Source organism: Semicossyphus pulcher, unplaced genomic scaffold (genome assembly GCF_022749685.1).
Source record: "Semicossyphus pulcher isolate SPU_LCO1_2020_fin unplaced genomic scaffold, fSemPul1.0.p SCAF_4, whole genome shotgun sequence".
NCBI classification, from domain to species: Eukaryota; Metazoa; Chordata; class Actinopteri; order Labriformes; family Labridae; genus Semicossyphus; species Semicossyphus pulcher.
This window is the reverse complement of record NW_027211715.1, coordinates 13,314,848-13,336,448: the sequence shown is the minus strand read 5'-3', so window position 1 is coordinate 13,336,448 and position 21,601 is coordinate 13,314,848. Positions and strand designations below refer to the sequence as shown.

General features: G+C 40.3%; 1 pseudogene; it reads left to right on the top strand.

Annotated features, from left to right (window-relative positions):
• LOC138607958 (neurocan core protein-like) overlaps positions 1-21,601 on the top strand; it is a 121,606-nt pseudogene that overhangs the window by 79,321 nt on the left and 20,684 nt on the right.

Here is a 21,601-nt window from a genome sequence, read left to right as displayed (position 1 = left end):
GTTAAATGGTGCAGTTGCTACCTTGATACTCTCATTATAGTCATCAACATAGAATTCAGGTCCTTTACAACCTGAATGACGGGAGGGAAAAGACTGCCACAACTTAAGTACACTTGAAGGAGCTGGTCGCTCCGCTAGAGTAGCACACAGGTTCAGAAAATCACTGATATTCGGTCTAATATTGTACCAACGACAACTGCTGCACACACTTATGATTATCCTGTCCATTCTGAATTGCTCAGCCATTTTCAGTTAATTTCTCTTCCTGAGCTTATTGATACGGTGTCTCACATGCTTACCACCCCAAGCCCTCTAGACATTTTATGTACCCTACTCCTGAAAGAGGTCATAGGTGCTATTGGCCCCAGCTTACTTGACTCGCTAACTGTCCCTTACTTCTGGCTATGGCCCCAATTATTTTAAACAAGCAAGCATCCAGCCCTTAAAAGCCTAACCTTGATCAATCACTTCCACAGAATTATCGACCCATTTCCAAACTTCCGTTCATATCTAAAGTTCTTGAAAAGGTTGTTTTAAGCCAACTCACATCTGTTTTATACGATAACATTTTTGACATGTTCCAGTCGAGGTACCGCAAACTACACTGTACCGAAAGGGCTCTTCTCAGGGTTACAAATGATTTGCTGATGAGTGCTGATAGTGGGGATTGTTCTGTTTTATTGCTGTTGGAGCTAAGTGCAGCGTTTAATGATGTACAGTCTGCCACAGGGTTCACTTCTTGATCCAGCTTTGTTTTCTCTTTATATGCTTCCGATAGGAAATATCAATAATTTTCATGGGATCTTTTATCACTGTTACGCTGATGGCACACAAATTTTGTTTCAGATAACGTCAGCCATTTGATCACTTTAATGGAGCGCATAGCACTGCATGCAGCTGAATACAAGCAAGACAGAGGTGATATTCTTTGGCCCTGATCACATTGCAAGCAAACTAAAGCCGTTCTTTGGTCCACTAGCACCCACTATAAAAACTACAGGTAAAAATCTAGGTGTTACATTTGATTCACAACTTCACAACTTCACTCCGCACATCAATAATCTCATTAAATCCTGCTACTACAATCCAAGAAACATCAATAAGATTAAATCAACCCTGTCTTTCCCTGACCTTCAAAGACTTATTCACATCTGGACTATTGTAATGCACTTTTTACCTGCCTTAGTCAGTCCTCAGTAGCTCAACTCCAGCAAGTGCAGAATGCTGCTGCTGCACGGATATTAACTAAGACAAACCAGAGGTCCCACACTACCCCAATCCCTTCCTTCCTTCAGTGGCTTCCCGTTACATGCAGGTTTGATTTTAAGATTCTAAAGCACAACACGGTCTGGCCCCCACTTCCATTACAGAGCTTTTACTACCTTACGTTCCAAATCGTGATCTCAGATCCTCCAGAGCACATTTATTAGCTGTTCCTCGGTCAAGGCTGGTAACTAACGGTGACCAGGCGTTTGCCATCAGAGCCCCAAAGCTCTGGAATTCCCTGCCCGAGGACATTAGGCTGGCATCAACTCATTACCGGTTTTTAAATCTTTGCTTAAAACATATTTTTATAGGAAGTCCTTTTTTAATGATTGATTGATATTTTATGTGCTGCAGTCATTTATCTATTTATTGCATTTGTTCTTATTTTATAACTTTGTAACTTGCTGTTTTTATATCCTATGTATTTTATGAAGTCTATGTTTTTATTTTGTTCTATTCTTTGTATTCTGTAAAGCACTTTGTAACCTTGTTTAGATAAGTGCTGGATTCTGGATTCTGAGTCATGGGGAAAGCAAAAGAATCGTCAAAGGACCTGCGGGAAAAGGTAATTGAACTGTATGAAACAGGAAAGGGATATAAAAAGATATCCAAGGAATTGAGAATGCCAATCACTCTAATTCTCTCACTCAAGCTCTAATTAAGAAGTGGAAAATGAGGGATTATGTTGAAACCAAACCACGGTCAGGTAGACCAACCCAAATTTCAACCACAACTGCCAGGAAAATGGTTCAGGATGCAAAGAAAACCCCACAAATAACTAAAGCTGAAATACAGGACTCTCTGAAAAAAAAGTGGTGTGGCTATTTCAAGATGCACAATAAGGAGGCACTTGAAGAAAAATGGGCTGCATGGTGTGTCGCCAGAAGAAAGCCATTACTACACAAATGCCACAAAGCATCCCGCTTACAATAAGCACAGCACAGAGACAAGCCTCAAAACTTCTGGAACAAAGTCATTTGGAGTGATGAGACCAAAATTAACTTTTTGGCCACAACCATAAATGTTACATTTGGAGAGGAGTCAACAAGGCCTAAGATGAAAGGTACACCATTCCTACTGTGAAACACGGAGGTGGATCACTGATGTTTTGGGGATGTGTGAGCTACAAAGGCACAGGAAACTTGGTCAAAATTGATGGCAAGATGAATGCAGCATGCTATCAGAAAATACTGGAGGAAAATTTGCACTCATTAGCCCGGAAGCTGCGCATGGGACGTACTTGGACGTTCCAACATGACAATGATCCAAAACAGAAGTCCAAGTCGACCTGTCATTGGCTACAGCAGAATAAAGTGAAGGTTCTGGAGTGGCCATCTCAGTCTCCTCAATATCATAGAGCTCTGGGGAGATCTCAAGCAGTTCGTGCAAGACAGCCCAAGAATTTACAGGAACTGGAGGCTTTTTGCAAAGAAGAATGGGCAGCTTTACCATCTGAGAAATTAAAGAGCCTCATCCACAACTACCACAAAAGACTTCAAGCTGTCATTGATGTTAAAGGGGGCAATACACAGTATTAAGAACTGGGGTATGTAAACTTTTGATCATGGTCATTTGGGTAGTTTGTGTTGTCATTATGATTTAAAAAGAGTAAACACAGTTGTTTGACAATAGGTGGCATCACCCAACCACTAACCATGAGTGAAAGAAAAGTTTTTCTCTTTTCATTCCTATTCTCTGAAAAATGGCCAAAAAATCACAAATTCTGCCAGGGTATGTAAACTTATGAGCACAACTGTATGTGTGTTCTTTTCTTCTTGTTGGTCTCTCTCTCACTCTCTCTCTGTCTTAAATGTCACATACACCTGCAGGTTTGACTCACTCCATGAATAAACAGCTGTTAATTGGTAACCGCATTATGTAAATAAATAATTACTTGGAACATTGTGATAAATTTTCATGCTTGTCTTCATAATTTCAGTAATCCGGTGTTGATAGACACTCTCAGAACACTCGGTAATAATAGATGTATTTCTATTATTGGTTACATGCTCCCTCCCCTGCAGAGCTTATCAACCCTTCGCTCTGCTCGGGCTCACTACAGTCATCACATCGCTATGAGCAGATGGAAACATGGACCCATACTGGTCATAGAGAGAACAAACTAAAACTCCTAACGATATTATAACTGGTACATATGGTAAAAAAAAAAAAATGTCTGCAGAATATCATTTCATGCTGCAGATGTGACATTGGACCTGGCTTGATATTCAGCATTGACAGAGCCTCTTACACTAATGTTTTATGTATGCCTTTTCTTGCTCTGTATCATCACTAAACACATAAAACACTTGTTCACTTCATGGATCATGGAAGTGACAACATGAATATTTCACACCACAGACTCATCGAGCCATCACAGTGATGATGCAACGTCTGTATTTAAGGCCGTACTTTGCAGTTTAGCTCAGCCGTCCATATGTCTCTAACTGCTCTGTGAGCCTCAGCACCTTTTAGAGACGTACTGTAGCTTTAAACTTTAACAGGGGAGCTCTTGCTGGGCCCAGGTGATGGCTCATCAAGCTCATTGATGGGGAACACTTGAACAGGCCGAAGCACGATCTCTGTCTCAGCAAAGCTATTACAAGCTTCAGTGAGTCCCAGCACAGCATCGTGCTGGGTGATAAGCAGGTGAATATACAGTGAATGTAAAGTGTGTGCGTGCAGTTTGCTGTGTTTCACACGTTATTTGTGCAGAGTTAAGTGTTTCTTTCAGCACAACCTTTTCTGCAGGCTTCCATTATGTTGAATTTGCTAACCACTCAGCTTCACACTTCATAGGATGCAGGAAACTTTTCTTATCACAATCCTCTTTTTGATGCTTAATCCTGGTGTATGTCGGAGTCGACATCGGGGAGTAGCTTCCCAAATATGCCACAACAACGCAAAGATAATCTTCCTCCTGAGAGGCTTAGAAAGATTTAAGATGATCCCAAAGAAAAGTAAAATATCACACAGAAACATTTCTTAAGAAATTCTGCACAAAACTGAAGATGTGTTGCAGCATCTGCTCAATGTCAGGGGAGAAGACTCAACATATTCTCGACCTATCTAACGCCTCTTTTTTATATCTACATGTGTCTATTTCAGAAAGTTAAGGACTACACAGACTGTCTCTCTCTTCCCTCCTCTTCCTCGCTGACTTTTGCTTCCTCTCTTCCTCGTTTCCTGTCTCTGTTTCTCACACAGAAAAAGACAGACTCACAGTAGGAATGGAGGAATTGACCTATTTTTAGTCCAGTGTGTAATTAATCATAAGCTAGCAGCGAGCATGAAGAAATATCTGATAGCTCCGTCCCTGACTTTCTGTCCATCCTTTGCTGTTCTCGCTCTCATTCTGGTGCTTCTCTCTCAACTTAAATGTATTTCCTCTCTCCCATGGACCAGGGTTTGGTTTATTTTTAGTTTCAGGTCTTTGCACACACCCGCACATTCCTTATTATGAAAACAGCAAAATGTCATTAACAAAAATCTGACCTTAATGTTTAAATATTAAACCAGTCACGCAACATTATAAGTTACATTTTTAGGGCTGCTGCTTCATGTCTGCACACTGTACATATGACGTCAGCACTGAGACTGCAAGCCTCTGTTTGTGGACAGATGGTGAACAGTCTCATTTGTGTGTAATAAGTCGTTACTAATTGTCTGCAGATTGGATCAATGTCCTATTCTGCTCTAACTCAGCTCTGTCTTTATCACCACAGACACCATTCAGCAGTGCTGGCTGGTGGTAGCTGAGAAAGAAGTCCAATTCACATCATTAAGGTGATTTAGCTGGAACTGGTCAGATTGTGTCAATAATGGTTTGTTTTGTGAAGTAAATTGGACCAATAGAACTTAACTTAAGGATTTTAAAGGCATTATATACACACACATGGAAACAAACACACAAATAAACACATCTGTCACACACTAACTTTTCCTAAGGAGCTTTTGTTTTACTCTCAAGAAATGTCACTTTCATTTTTCATGACGGCAAAGAAAACCCTGTGCTATATTATTGCAGATAGTGACAACCTAAAGTTTACAGTAATAAATTGCTCTGAGTGTGTTTGACTGTAAGAATGGTCATGAGAAGTTTGTCCTTTGGCCACTGAAGTCTTCCTCACTTAAGCTGCTTGAGGACCTGGCTTGAGGACCTGGTCCTCAGCTGTCAGTTACAAAGCTGTGTGAAATGAGACGGTCTGGTCTACCCTAGTGTCAGCAAATGCCGCTCCTGTCGCCTAGCAACAGGTAGCTAGCAGGCTAACTAGCTAGCATAACTAACGCCACGTAAGTAATAACGCTTAACTATACGATTGAGTTGAAACCAAAAACGTACATTTTAAAGTGTATTCCTCAGCTGTTTAAAAGTCTGCCATTTGGTTTGAATTGGTGTGCAATGCATCTGGGGATACGGTGAGCCGCAAAGGATGCACCTTATGGATCCTTCGCGGCCAGGGAAATGGAGGACGCAATTGTCGGACGCTTCTGAAGGAGCCTTTGAATTGGGACAGCCTTCAACGTGCTTCTGTGACACAATCGGCCTTCGAATACGACTTTGGTTATCCTAATCCATTTCCTTTAGCACCACCAGCAAGTATTCAATTTAAGGTGTGGAATATATCAACCTCTTTGCCACAAAATGCTGCACAGACGTTCATGACTGTTCAGTAGAAGGTTTAGGTATCATAACAGTAAGAGGTTTAAACAAAGGGAGAACAAAACACACCTAGGATGTGCGACATCTGAAAGACAACAAACAGAATATTAAAACTAAAACAATAATTTAAACTACAGTCACTTGTCTTTTAAAGGAATTAGGATAAATATAAATAAATATATAGACTCATTAAAAAGATAAACTCCTCTTACCATGACTGACCTGCCGCCCCATGTGAAGTCAGAAGAGTGAGTGAAAGGGAGAGCTGTCTTTAAACAGGGAGTGAACAGGTGAACTCAATCAGGCTAACGAGGGGAGACAACGAGTGCAAACAGGAGCCAATCAGTGATGAGGAGAGGAGAGGCAGGTGAGGAGGGAAGGTTGTTAAAGGTAAGAACATATGAATCTTTAATACAGTAGACTTTCCTCTACCCTCACCATGAGGTTTGACATTTGTGGCTTTGAGTGAAACACCTCAACAAATATTTTATGGATTGCAGTGAACTGTCTGTACCCAAGTACAACCTCACAGAGCTGCAAGCCTGGCTGTGGACTCGGGCATGTTTAATTATGTATTTATTGCTAAACAGACTTTTCTCAAGCAGATTTTTTGACATGTCATAGTGGGAAAGCACGTGGCTAATTATTTTGTCCTGAATAAACATTTCTATAAAACCTTATGAGGAACAAAGTAAGAAAAGGAGATATTTTACTTTGCCGTTAGATGATTTTCATGCAGGTGAAACTCTATTACCTGAACACAAAGGGTGTTCTTTTAGCTTTCGTCTCCATTTTAAGTAGTTCCTGCTTAATTTACAGCACAATATGCTTTATGTTTATATGAGTTTAAAATAAACACACCCACCCACACACTATTTCAGACTCCATCAAATGTCACCTTTATCTTTCAACAAAGACTTGAATTTTACAGTAGATTAGAGAAAACATCACTTGGAATTAATGGTACCCTGGGAAGGTAGTGAGGAAAAATAAAAGTACAGGACTCTTTTGAGGCCCTGTAATTGGAATGAGTACACCTTAAGTCCCTTAAATAGGATCTATTGGAGGACACGTCTGGTGCCACGGTAATTCCAAAGCTTTTTTATATGGTGATACAATAGTCATATTGAAAAGCAGATTCTTCATAAATACATCATTTTGACATTAATTTATCAGGATAAGAGTAGTTAAAGTTTGAGTTAGAATATGTTTCACATAAGCAGCAGTGAAAGTCGTTCTTACTGATTATCTTCCACCTTCACTTATTCTCCTTCATGAAGACACTCTGCAGTTACTGTTGGTGACCTGCTATAATTAATCAGTGCTTGGTGCAGGGACTGAATGTTCTTCTTGTGAGAGTGTGGCAACAGCAAACTATTAACTTGACCAGCCTTTAACACAGCCTGCATCAGAACAACAACAGCATTATTACACTGGCTATTTGAAATAATGAGTTTTGCTTTTTGGTTTGTTTGTTTTTTTTGTTTTGGTCTAATGGGAAATTTTTAATATGTTGGGCAGAATGAAGAATATTGGGCTGTCACAACAAAAGGCAGTCCACGTCTATAATTCCTTCTAACTGCTAACTGTTGGGGGTTTGGGTAAGATTGGGAATGGGTAAACACAAATTGATGCACAGGTTACGTTTGGTTGCTATAACTATACCTGCAGATTTGACCATCTCCATCAGTTCATCATCAACCTTCAAGCAATGTTTTCACATCGCACAGTGCTGTTTTTTTTCTCCCTCCCGGTTGTTGATTTAACAAATGAGTCGGCCTCTGATGGTTTTCTTCTTTCAGTGAATCATTTTTCTGCTTCTTCAAAGTCAGTCTTTCATCATCTCTCCTGCCCTGTGTATCAACAGCAGCCTCTCTGCAGCAGTGGTCTGTCTCCCTGTTTCACAGGAAATTGAACACACACTGACGTTAGTGTATATATCATCGGCCTGCTTTGAGTCAGGGTCACACAAACATCCAGAAACACACACACACACACTCAGCATCTCTCTGCTCATACATCATTAAGTGAGTGTGGCTGTTATTATGGAGAAGATGCAGTGTGTAAGACGGCCTGGCAGATTGTGTCAGGGGCTGCAGTCCTATCAGGATTGGATAATAAAAAGCCAGTTAATCTAGCAGGTCCCTACAGTCCTGTTGTGCACATAGAATAAAATCCTTATGCCTGCTCTGCGCTCCAACTGTCCTTCCTCTGTCGCATCCCAAAATATAAGAGCAATAATCTCCACAATTCACCAGCCGAAACATTTTCCTCTAAGAGGCATGAAGGTACAGCCTACCAATGTAAAATGTTCTTATTACCTCCTCTGCAGCACAGTAATGTACTATAAAAATAGTTCACTGAACCAATATGCATGAGCGGGCAATGATCAGCTGATTTATGCGGACCTCGGTTCATTTGGAATGAGAGGTAGGAGAACAGCAGGAGGGGGTCGACTCAGCTTTGTCCTTTGCTTGGCGAGCCTCTTTTATGACTCATGCTCGCCAGACACAACAACAGCTGATCTGTCTCCTTGTAGAAAGTCATACAGACAGGGACGAGTCTAAAGACTGTCTGCCAACTCTAGTCTATACCTCTGTCAGAGAGCAGGGAGAGGACGGGTTCAATAAGGATAATAAGAGGAGCATAATGCCAGCTCACTGCCTGTGGTAGTTTGGCAACATTGAAGGGCGCATTTCGCAGTTAACTCTTCTGCTTGTTTCCCGCTCTCTCTGTCTCTACAATTGACAATAACCCCTGCCAGACCAACCCGTGTCTCCACAGAGGGAGCTGCCTGCAAGAAGGTGACGGCTACAGCTGCTACTGTCCTCAGGGCTTCTCTGGAGAGAGCTGCGAGATCGGTGAGTCACCGCCGGGTCAGGGAGACCTCAGAAGTCAGCAGCATCACAGAGATGCTGTGTCACAGTGTGACATAAGAGGAGGAGAGACACGCATATATTGGGATAACATTTACAAGATTGACTGTAGCTGTGTAGGAAAAGTTTCCCTAAGTGGGTTAGCGTTAATTATTCCTTATTAGGTATTAGAACTCCAATGCATTCAAAGTGAAGAGGAGCTTTCCTGTCAGCTCTTGTAGTTTTTGATCAAGCTCGCTGACTGAGTGTGCAGAGAATTTCTGTATGCTACAAGTCAGCTACTTGTGACACAGGTTGTTGAGTGTGTGCTATTTGTGTTTAAGTGTGTGTGTGTGTGTGTGTGGGTGTGCTTCTGTGTGTTTTCACCTTCTGCCGTGTGAAGGGAGAATGTGGCTTCTTGAAAATGGCTTGAAGTTTTAAGTTTTAGGTGTATACATGCATGCTTGTTTGTGTGAGTGAGACGCAGAGGAGCCCTGAGCTCAGTGAGGGTGGAGCATCTGATTAAAGTGCTGGAGCAGCGGCACATGTTGCTGCAGATGAGGGAGGACAGGAAAACAAAGAAAAGAAGAAGTAGACGAGGCATTGGCAGAACATATCAAAGTGACTTTTTATGAGACTTCCAGCAACATGAACCCCACAGGGTTCGTCTGAGCTTTAACACATCACAGTTGGTACAAAGCTGTTGTCGATCTGGGTCATGAGAGACGTATTTGGTCTGCTTATCAATAACCTCTGCATGTACTTAAAACAACGTTTTATGCAACATGTAGGTGTGCCTGTGCATTAACGCCATTGGAGATCAATCAACAATCTGCTGTAGGATCAATAATTTGTGACAAATGCAGGTAAGCTAATGGCACACGTGGTTGTAAGGATTTTCTTCAGTTGATTTGTTATTGAATGAGACAAAAATAAATGATCACATTTCAGCCTGATTGTGATCTATCTATAGAATATGTATTTACTCATTACTTCTGCTCTTGTGTGTTTTTCCTTCTGCTTTATTCTCTGAGGAGTTTTTAATCGCCTTCCCAAGTGTTGTGATGTTGATTATGTTGCTGAACTGCATGTCTGATGTTTACAATATTAATTATGGCCGAAGGAGAAAAGGTTAATTGCCTGTAACAGTAAATGCTTGAGCACAATTTTGCAGGCTTATTGCAGTGCTGTTATAGAGGAGCATTTCTCATCTGCAGCTTCTTTTCCTTCAGTTTGTTTTTCATGGTTTACAGGCTTATTGAAGGTCTTTTTTATTTACATCTGCACAGCCCCCATCCGCATATAAACCAATATCCTCTGTGCTGCTTCAAATCTCTCTGTGAAAAGAATATTTAGGAAAAAAGGGGAAGAGACTCTACAGCTACAACAGACCTGACAGGCTGTCTCCAGGACTTGGCTGCTCCCTTCAATTTTTTGTGAAGACGCATTTTAGGTAGTTGTTTTATTGATGGCGGGTGTTCCTACCGGCGGTCTGTAGTTATTATTTATGAGGACAGGATAGGATGAAGAAGCTGTGGACATCCCAGTGTCCCCGCTCCATCTCCATCTTTAGAGAGTCCTTCTCTTCATCTGTATAACTAACTCGATCTGAGGTGATTCAGGGCTGTCAGTAACAACACATGGACAATAACGTGAAACAAGTGAGGATGGACAAAGACTGGGCAGGTGTGTAACGAGCACAGGCGCTGATAACCAAGGGACCAGGAGACACAGAGCAGGTATTTAGATTGAAGAACCCTCAAACAGAGTAATGTCGCCAGTATGGAGTGACTTTTTTAATGTTTCTGTTTAGTTCAAATGTGAAACAGGTGAATGATTTGGAGCTTTAAGACAATTATGTGTATTTAAATTAACCAACAAATAGACTAGATTCTGTTGTTATAACCCATGAAGAATAATGGCTGTTAGATGAGTGTAGTTTGGGTTTTAAATGCAGTGTGTGTTGTGGGGTCAAGAAGTTAAATGATCCTCCTAAAAGGAGGAAATTACTCTGATCGCTCTTTTCTCTCTTCCTGTCTTTTGACTCCTCTTCCTTGCCCTCTCCATCCATCTTTCTCCAGGCCCTGTGTGAACCCCCCTCTTCCATGTGCTCCATCCTTTGCATGTTGAATGAGAAGAGAAAACAGTGACACACTCCAGAGGGCATCTTGTTTGTCTTTTTTACTGCATTTTCTCATCCCTTATCAGTGTTTCTATTTTACTATTTATTTATCGATTTTTTTCTGCTCTACAGGAAGAACACCTGATGCTTTTTTTGAATTATCTTGAGGTTTCTTTGACACTTCCTCTTTCCCTTTCCTTGTCTCCATGTCGGCTTTGTACTTTTTGTGTGTGTGTATCAAATATGACTCCTCCTTTATACCCTATTCCCATCTTTCACCCCCTTCTTCCCATTCTCTTCCCTCCTTTAAAAACTCAACATTTCTCCATCATTTTTCTTGCCCCCCTTTTATCACTTCATAACTCTTATTAGTCCCTCTCCTGTTCAGTCCACCTTCCTGCCCTCCTCACTCACCAGCATGTGTCTTTTTGGCAGACCCACAGTACAGTGCTGTAGTAGAATTGCTCCGCAGTGCAGATACTTTGGATGAAAAAAAAAGCCTGTTCCCCCCTGCATTCTCCTAAATAACACATTTCACTTCCTCTCTCCTCCACGACCCCTAACCTCTCCCTTCCTTCTCTGTCAGGCCCTGCTTCTGCTTTCTCTCTCTCTCGCTGTATTTTCCTGTCAAAGGCCAATACAATCATTCATACAGAAATGCCTCTGTACTTATGCATAAAATAAAACTTTCAGGCTCACACGCTCACTCACCTGCACACTCCAATTCCCTCACATGCTCACACACGGTGCCTGAAATATATTTTTCTTTCTTTCTATCCTCCTCAACCCTCACACAGATATGATCTCCCACACACACTGACACGCTCACCTGTTTGCCCCTGTCTTATATGGAACCAATAAGTACCCAATAAGAGCTAATGCATAAGTCATGTTGAAAGAGGCCGAGAGAAAACGCTCCCGCTGGGCTTCTGCATTAATTCATCCTCTGAGACCCACTCCTCTCATGTGATTGAGCTTGAAAGATTCATGAGGTCGAGGCTATTAATATCATCATCCACTAACCCACCTCACCAGTGTGTCCACACATCTGAGCCATGAGGTCAAAGAGGATGGGATGGGTAAGACAGGCTGTGGCTGAGGATAATGGATGTTTTATTGTAGATACACAGGAAGTTAAGATATTTGTCAGCAGACCCCCAAACATCTGGTGGTTTAAGATGAATTGAGGCAGAGAGTAAGATTGCACGCCTAGAGCTGGAGGTATTGTGTGATAAAGCAGAGTTATGACCAAAAGTGGTACAAAAGTGCAGGGAGAAGAAAGAAAGAAAGCTGCAGATAGATAAATTCTCAGGCTGTAAAGGTGGAGACAGATGGAAAGGGCCTCTGCTGCCATGCTGCTCCCCTCAGGTCATCCCATTCACTCCTTCATTAATGATGGGATGGATTTATGTGTTTGGCTCCAAATCCTCCAAGTTTTAGTGCTTAGGTCAATATGTTGTAGAGTTTTACTGCTGTTTTTTAGCTTTAACTTTTCCTGCAGTTTTACCTCCATGCTGCCCACAGGGCGAAAGACTGCACCATCAGAAAATGATGATTCATGTTATGATGAATAATTTGATTACTCACACGTGGGTCAACAGCACAGAGAAACAAGGCATTTTACAGTTGACTGTTTCAGCAACAACACAGTTGCTCTTGTCTCTCTCTTCCTGACTGTCAGTGTATTTCTCAATTTGTGATATGCCCTCAACAAATTGAATTTCCCTCAACGCTATGTCCTGCTTCTATAATGTTTCTTTGAAAATTCTTATCAATACGGAAGTCTCTTTAAATGCAGTTGCTCTAAACTTCTAAACGTCAACATTAGCATGTAACCATCACAGCTAAATACTTAAATATTCCCTTTAATTGTTATTTATCATCATAGCTGGACCACTTTTTAGTTATTCCATTAACTTAACTGGTAATATCGACAGCTCAGAGTCCAGCTGTGTGGCCAAAACATTTTGTATGTGTTGATGAAATGCTGTGCGGAATCTTTTGACAAAAACTATGCAGGCAGCTCAGAAACAGGCCTCAAGGATAGGCAGTCCCTTTTTTTCTGATAGTTAAATAAAAATCCTTCTCATGTCTTTCAATTACATATTAAGCTGTTAGCAGCCAGATACCTTAGCTTAGCTTAGCTTAGCATAAATATGAGTTACGTGCCATTTCCTTGCAGTAGTAAGAGCAGTAGCATCCTGGAGTCTCTTCTGGCTGAAGCTCACAGTGACAAGACGACTCCAGGAAGATAAGATAATAATGGTTTGCTAGCATTAGCTTTCTATTTTTTAATTTTTTTTATTATTCTTTCTTTTTTTTTACTTTTTTGTATCTTTCAGAAAGAAAGGGGGGACAAAAGTGTATAATCCAAAATGTTCTGTGTGGTTATTTTTATCACCTCATAGATACTTTACAAAAAAAAATCAACTCTCAACTCAATTTTTGGTAAAATATTTCATTTAAATAAAACTGTAACAGCCTGACAGAAATAAAAACACGTGACTCAGTACAGTGAGTCAGATGAAGCATGCATGAGGCTGGATGGGACAGTGAGTGTGTAAATTGAGCAGCAGTTTGTCTCAGTGTGTCAGCAGCTGAGGAGCTCTTAAAGGGCTGTGATTGGCTGGCTCAGCCCGTATCCACATGCCTCATTAATTCAACACGCCACTGGATTTCTCAATCAGCATTATGATTGGCTGTATCCTCTCCACCAACACCGCATCCTCCTGTTTTCTTAACACGGTCCTGCCAACACCGCCAGGAGTGTCTGATTGGAGCTGCTCGTCACGTCTTAAGTAGTGATACACACAGACTCTTCTTCGCTCTCCCTTGCCACCTTGAGTTGCTTCCTCTTAACTGCTCTTCTTTGTAATTTACTCGTCAGCTGTGTTTGGTTTAACTCAGCATGTCTGTGTGTGTCTGTGTGTGTGACAGCTGTAGGAGGAAGTGAGCATATAAAGGCCACGTAGAAAGCGGGACAAATTGATTTCCCATGAAGACCAGGAACTGAGTTTTACACAGAGGGTTCTTATCACTGTTTCACAAACACGCTCACAACAACACACCCATGCAGACACACAAACATCTGCAGACTGGTACACATACTTCTATCAGCCAGTTTGAATATGAATCACATTATGCGACTGTCATTCATGCAGCAATATGCACACAGCGCTTGTTTTAGCTTTAAATGATCCATGTGGAATATCCTAACACTACAGAAGCACTGGAGAGCCGTTTATCTCATGAGTCCAGTTTGTTTTGTTCAATGCTTGTGATACAACTCGTCTCATAAGCATCCAAAAGATAACCAACAGGTTGTTCTTTATTTTTGTTAACAATGTTGTGTCTGTTTCGTAGAGCTCGCTAGCAGGTATTGCTTTGTGTAAATGAAAAATGAAATGAGTTGTCAGACTGCCTCTTGTTTTTAGATTACAACCTTTAAAGCTGCGAACTGATACCTTTCTAATAATTCAGACCTGCGTTGTACTTTTCTCTGACACACTGATCGACATTAAACAGAGGCGTACGAGGACCTGAACAAAGAACAACTGTATTTTACCAGTTTATTGTAAAAACAAGTGAAGTTACACTGCCTCTTACAATCTCGACTATAATTCAATGAAGTCCACAGTTCTTCAATCCTTGTTAAATTATTTATTGCATTTAAACCACAAGTCAGAATAATCACAAATAAGTGTTTTCATCAAATCAATCAGACTTCTCAAATCTCACTTTGATTATGAGTCACTCCTTAGTCTAAAACATTATCTTTAACAAACCAAATAATCTCGCTTTCGCCGTATGGCCCTCCTCCTCCTCCTGGTGTGCTTGAGGAGCCACACATCTGCACATACTGTACACACTGTTGTGACCTAAGCCAAAACGTCAATGTTTTTTCCCCTCATCTCCATGGCAGCAGGCAGGGGATTTAGAAAAGAAAATAGCCAGAGAAAAGAAAAAGACAAGAGTAAGAAAGCATGAAAGAGACAGAATAGAGACCAGACCTCCCGGAGAAGAAGAAATAAACACTACAGAAATATAGAGAAGGAAGCCAGGAGATGGACAAAGAAAAGGAGGAGAGGAAAGATGGTGGAATCGAACAAATGAGGGAGAGAATGAATGATGGAGGGAGAGAAAAGTCTGCCTCAGCAGATAAAGTTGTGACAAACAGGCCAAACCCCACATGGCCCTGACGGACGCTGCTGCTGTAACAGCGGGAGTCCTAAAGGGACACCTGTAAACCCTCCTGACTCAAAGGACATTAGCCTGCTGAGACCCACAGGGGCCAAGGAGGATAAAGCTGCCATTTAGAGATCTGCAGAGGGACAGAGAGAAAATAGAAGGTGAAGAGACTCAGAAGTGAGTAATGAAAGAGAATAATGGAGGGAAGTGAGGGAAGGAGAGCAGAAAGAAATGACTGTGGAGAAAGTAAGAAAAGAGAGGAGAAAGGAAGGGAGAGTTAAAAAGAAGGGCAAGTCTGGAAATACTGATGATTCTCTGAGTCCTCCACTATCTCCAGCTCCCTTCTCTCCTTCTGTGAGGAAACAGAAATAGAGAGTGAGGCTGTGATACTGGAGGCACTGTGGCAGCTGGCTGGGCTTCACTGTCTCTTTCTTTCCACTGGCCCCCTCCCACACTAAATATAAACAGACAGTGAAGATGGAGCCAGGGAACACACACACACACACACACACATCAGTGTCAGAGTCAGGCTGTATGAGCAGTCAGAACTGAGGGCTAGCAGAGCGATAAGAGATGTTGTGACACTTTACCTCATTACATTTTCCCAGGCTGTTCTGAATGTTGCTGCAGCGCTGTCAACCAAAGACCTGTGTGAAACACACTGTGGGCACACACATGAACACACACACACACACACACACACACACACACACACACACACATAGAAGCACATTTACATGTCCATGTTGCATCCCATGAATTAAGATGCATCTCTTGCTCTGTTCATGTCAGGATGTGATGATGTGTGGCTCACTTTGCTTGCTTCCCCTCAGAGCACTAAAGAGTCTGCTAAACTTCGGCTGTCTGGATCTTTGCCTGCGCGGCTCTCAGTCCATCATGTAGACTCCAAGATGTAATTGCGTCTGGGGCGAGTGGTGAGGTTACACATCCCTGTTCATCCCAACATCAAAGTCAAAGTCAAAGTGAAAGGGATGAAGCATCTTCTCTGTTTTCCAGCAGACAGCAGGATGAAGGACTTTTCTCCAGACGCTGGAGCCTCTGATGGTTGATCAGCGTCACACTGAGCTCTCAGGAGAGCAGCACAGAGCCTTGGGGTGAACCAGAGCTGCTGTGTTGCCTCTCTGCTTCCTCTCCCTGCTGATCCTGATCCCTTTGTAATCCACCCGCACCCAAACACAGCTGAAGGCCTGAGACTGCCTCCTGCGGCACACAAACACACCTGCACACAGAGACACATGCTCAGAGAGACATACATAACTCACATGTCCCTTCAGACAAACACTTATTTATGCAGATAAGTGTAATCTGTATATCGCAGTACATGTGGTTCTTGCAACAAAATGCTCCTCAATGTTCACCAGCTAGTCAGTAAATGTGTCTGCTGTTTAGGTCAGGCAGGTGGCATACAGTAGGGTTCTAGAAATTTCCATTGAGAGCTTCTGGCTGAAAACAGGGAAAGTAAACTTTTGGCCAAAAGAGTGAGAACCACTTGATGAGCAGTTGACGAAGCATTCCTGTGCATACTAAAACATGCATACATTAAGTTTATGTTTGCAGATGTGGATATCCATTCTGCAGAAACACACAATGTGCTGAACCAACACACACACAAGAATAACAACAGGAGTGTAGATTAAGAACTTCTGCACTGTTCACTCATACGGACACAAACCTTACACACACAGACACACACAGTACATTCATATAAACACAGATATATTCATTGCATGCTTATACTCATTAATGCTGTGAAAATACACACACACACACACATTATAGCTATTGACACAACATAACACTGCTCATTGAGTAGGCCTGCTGTCTGGATGAGCAGCGGTTTAATACAAAGGTATCCATCTCTGTAGAAGGGCACAGACATGTCAAAGCCCCTCAGCTAGCTAAAGGAAGTCAGATCAGGTGGTCCTTGCCCTCCACCTGTTTCCTTCCTTTTTTTGTGATTCTTTTTTAGTATACACCTTGATGTTAAACCACTTTTTACCTGAGCCACATTCCAAACCTCAGGACACTCAACATATCCAGCCTCAGTTATTAAAGCCCTTTTTTGTTTCCAACGTCGTGACACCTGAGGACACGCTTCAGAAAAATGTGTTTTTTATTGCTTCCACCTCCGACACAATTACCTTAATTTCCGCTGTGCTAAAAGTCTTTTGTTGTTTCTTTTCCCTTTGGGGCCATCTCTTGCAACTTTTCCCTTTTCCCCTCTTTTTACTTCACCTCACCGCTCTCTTCATGATATGCTGAGCGGATGTCCTGGTATTGAGAAATGGGGGCGTGGTAGTATGCAGATTGCAGATTGCGGGCACGCGCTTGTCAATTCAGAATGATTCTTATTCACTAACATGCACAAGGTGATGAGAACAAAATTGGCCGGTGCGCACGTGTCATGAACAGTGACAGTCATTTTGCGTATGCAATTCAATTCAATTCAAATAGTTTATTTCAAACCAATCAGACGAAACAAATACCAACCAACAACATAACAAAGACATTACAACAACAAACAAACAAAAACAAACAAATAAAAATAACACCAAACAATACAACCACCATGGTTTGAAATGGGGATGGAAGAAGCAGAGCTTATCTATATCCAACCCCAGTCATCACAAATAAATAACCAATACAACAAAAACGAACCCACACTTAACTTGCTCTCTACAACCCTCTTTCCCAAGCTTCTCATTTCCCCTCTTCCTTGTTATACCTTTCTAATACTCCTTTTCTGAATTTGCGTTTAAATTGATATAGATTTTTACTGGATTTAACCTCAACATCTAGACCATTCCATAACTTAACCCCGCAAACTGAAATACACATACTTTTCAGTGTTGTTCTTGGACTTTGTTGCTGTAAATTAAAAATGCCTCTTAAATTATATTTTTTACAACCCTCCCTCTCATAAAACAAGTTTTGGATGTTGTATGGTAAAAGGTTATTTTTTGCCTTGGAAATTATTTGTGCTGTTTTGAATTTTACCAGATCCTGAAACTTCAATGCAGATGTTTTCAAAAACAGTGGATTAGTATGATCATTGTATCTCGTATTATGAACGAGTCTCATGGCTCTTTTCTGTAGTATGCACAGAGGGAGCAGGTTGGTTTTATAGGTATTACCCCACACTTCGACACAATAGCTCAGGTATGATATTACAAATGAATAATACAAAATAAGTAAGGACTGATAATTAAGCCACTGTCTACATCTCCACATCACACCCACACTCTTTGCCAATTTTGAGCATACATAACTTATATGGGGTTTCCAGCAGATTTTTTCGTCAATTATCACACCTAGAAAAGTTGTTTCTTCCACTCTACTAATAATTACATTATCTATTATGATTTGAACTTTGATATTATTTTTACGTCTTCCAAATAACATAATTTTTGTTTTGTCCAAATTAAGTGACAATTTGTTTATGTCAAACCAGTTTTTGAGTTTAATCATTTCATGTGTGATTTCTTCCAAAAGCTGCTGTAAATCCTCTCCAGAGCAAATAATATTAGTATCATCTGCAAAAATGACAAATTTCATGAATTTTGACACTTTACAAATATCGTTAATATATAAAATAAATAGAATCGGACCTAATATTGACCCTTGGGGGACACCACACTTGATTTCCCGACCAGTGGAGATATAATTCCCAATTTGGACAAACTGCTGCCTGTTGTCCAGGTAACTTCTCAGCCAATTCAGTGCAATTCCCCTAATGCCATATTTCTCCATTTTCTTAAACAAAATTTCATGGTCTATGGTGTCAAATGCTTTTTTTAGGTCAATAAAGATTCCAATGAAGCTTTCTAATCTGGCAGCAAAGATCTTCTCCAATATCTTAGAGAATTGTGGGAGTAACGAAAGTGGCCTATAATTTGTAAATTGATGTCTGTCCCCTGATTTGAATATCGGAATTACCTTAGTAGTTTTCATTTTGTTTGGAAATTTTCCCGCTTGAAAGGAAAAGTTAAAAATGTGGGTAAATGGTTCATTATTCCGTCAATTACCTTCTTTATTAATATCATATCCATTTCATATGCGTCTGTTGATGTTTTATTAGAACAATTCCTTACAATAGCTAGGATTTCGTTTTCATCAACTGGTTTCAAAAACATCGTACAAGGATTTCTGTCTATTGATCCTCCCACTAACCCATTTTCCGAAGATTCCCTCTCTGTAATGTTTTTTGCCAGTTTGGGTCCAACGTCAACAAAGAATCTATTGAATCCATCCACCACATCCTCCATGTTACTAATAGTCTTATTGTTATCAATAAAGTACTCTGGGAAGCTTACACCATTTAACCCATTATTGCTAATATTGTTAATCACTTTCCAAATTCCCTTGATGTTGCTTTTGTTACTTTCAAGTAATGTAGTATAATATTCCTTTTTACAATTCCTCATGATGTTTATTAGTTTGTTTTTGTACTTTTTATATTTTGATTCAGTCTCCTTAGTTCTATGTTTAATGAATTGTCTATATAATAGATTTTTCTTTTTGCAAGCATTTATTATCCCTTTTGTTAACCATGGATTTTTTGCATATTTTTGTTTCTTATTATGTCTTTTGATTGGACAATTTTATCATACAATCTCTTAAATATTTCCAGAAAAGAATCATATGCTGTGTCACTGTCATTTTCTTGATATATTGAATCCCAATTTTGAGCAGATAGGTCAACTTTGAGAGCATTCATTGATTCTTCCGTTCTTACTCTTATATATTTGATGTTATTTGTATCCAATACCTTTCTGTAAGTGACATCATACACGACAAAAACAGGTAAATGATCACTAGAATCATGAAGCAGTAGCCCACTGACTGTATTGTTATTCAAAATATTGGTGAATATATTATCTATCAATGTAGCACTATGAGAGGTTATCCTGCTTGGTTTGGTTATTTTAGGGTACAGACTCATGCTGAACATTGTATCAATAAATTCTTCAGTTGCTTTGTGATTTTTAGCATTAAGAAGGTCTATATTATAATCCCCACATATGTACAGGTCCTTATGGATGTTTGTAGAAAACAATTTCTCCATCCAATCATTAAATAATTCTGTTTGATCCCGGTGCCCTATAAATACAACTTATAATAATATTTTTCCTTTTTTCTATGTAAATTTCGACTGTTACACATTCAAATATATCTTCCACAGCCATTGACATTTTTTCCAATACCTGACAGTCAAAATTTTTGTCAATATATACTGCAACACCACCTCCTTTTTTGTTTTGTCTGTTCATGTAATACATTTCATACCCACGCATATTAAAATCCGTGCCTTTATCAGGGTTCAACCACGTCTCAGACATTGCTATTATATTGAATGGTGAATTAAATTGATCAAGATAGTCTTTAATTGATGAATCAATGATATTTTATTTTCAGTATTAATCGAACTATTAAATTTTGTTTCTGTATAATAATTACAGTCATATTTAGTGTTTGTAAAAAAATTATTATCTGGATCAATTTCATTCATCATGCTATGGGATTTATAATCTGTATAAACGAAAGTTTCCAGTTCTAAACTGACACTGTCATCATTAATAGTAGTTTCCTTGTCAACATCATCTCCAGATGATGGTGAGTGTACCTCATCAACACAAGCCATGAGAAACCATTTCAAGGAGTTGGTAATAAGTGGAGCAATCAGGGATCTTGGTTAGTGGGTGAGAGCAGCACATAAAACATACAACAAAGCACATAAAACATAAATACATATGCAAACACACACACAGCCACATAGAGGTCAGTGGCATGTTAACTGGAGTCAAGCTCACAGCCACAGGTTCAGACTGCTGCATACTTAAGTCCTACTAATAGAAAGAAAGGAGGGCCCTACTTATGGTAGAAAAACAAATACTAAATCAAACAAACAGAAGGGCCAATAGAACCAAGTTATATTACTAAGTAGGCTATCTCTTAAGCTGCTTACATACCTAAACATGCTCATATACATGCTTACATCCCTACCTACAATTTACCCACATACGCATACCTACATGTATGTACACACGCATACATACAGCCCTACAAGTATAGGCATACACCTAATCTCATATCTAGCTGACTTGATAAACCAAAGATCATGCAATTTTTTATGCAGAGGTACGTTAACGGAATTTATGCAGTTCTTTATATCTTCGTTTTATTTACATCGAGCAAGTGTCTCTGCTTATGTTCAGTTACTGAAAATGAAACGTCTATTGACCGAGCGACAGTCATTTCTGCAGTCGTTGCGACAGTTTTGACAGGGACTGACGTCATCAACGTCACATTTTACGGCAAATAATAATCATGGCTCGCAACCTCCTTCATTCCACCGTACGCTCATTTAGACAAAGTAAAAAGTTAACTAAAGTTGATTACTAACATAAAGTAAAGAGCCAGTCCAATAATCATGATTCAGCTGGACAGAACCGGGGAGCTGACAACTTTACCGGCTGGGCCACTCAC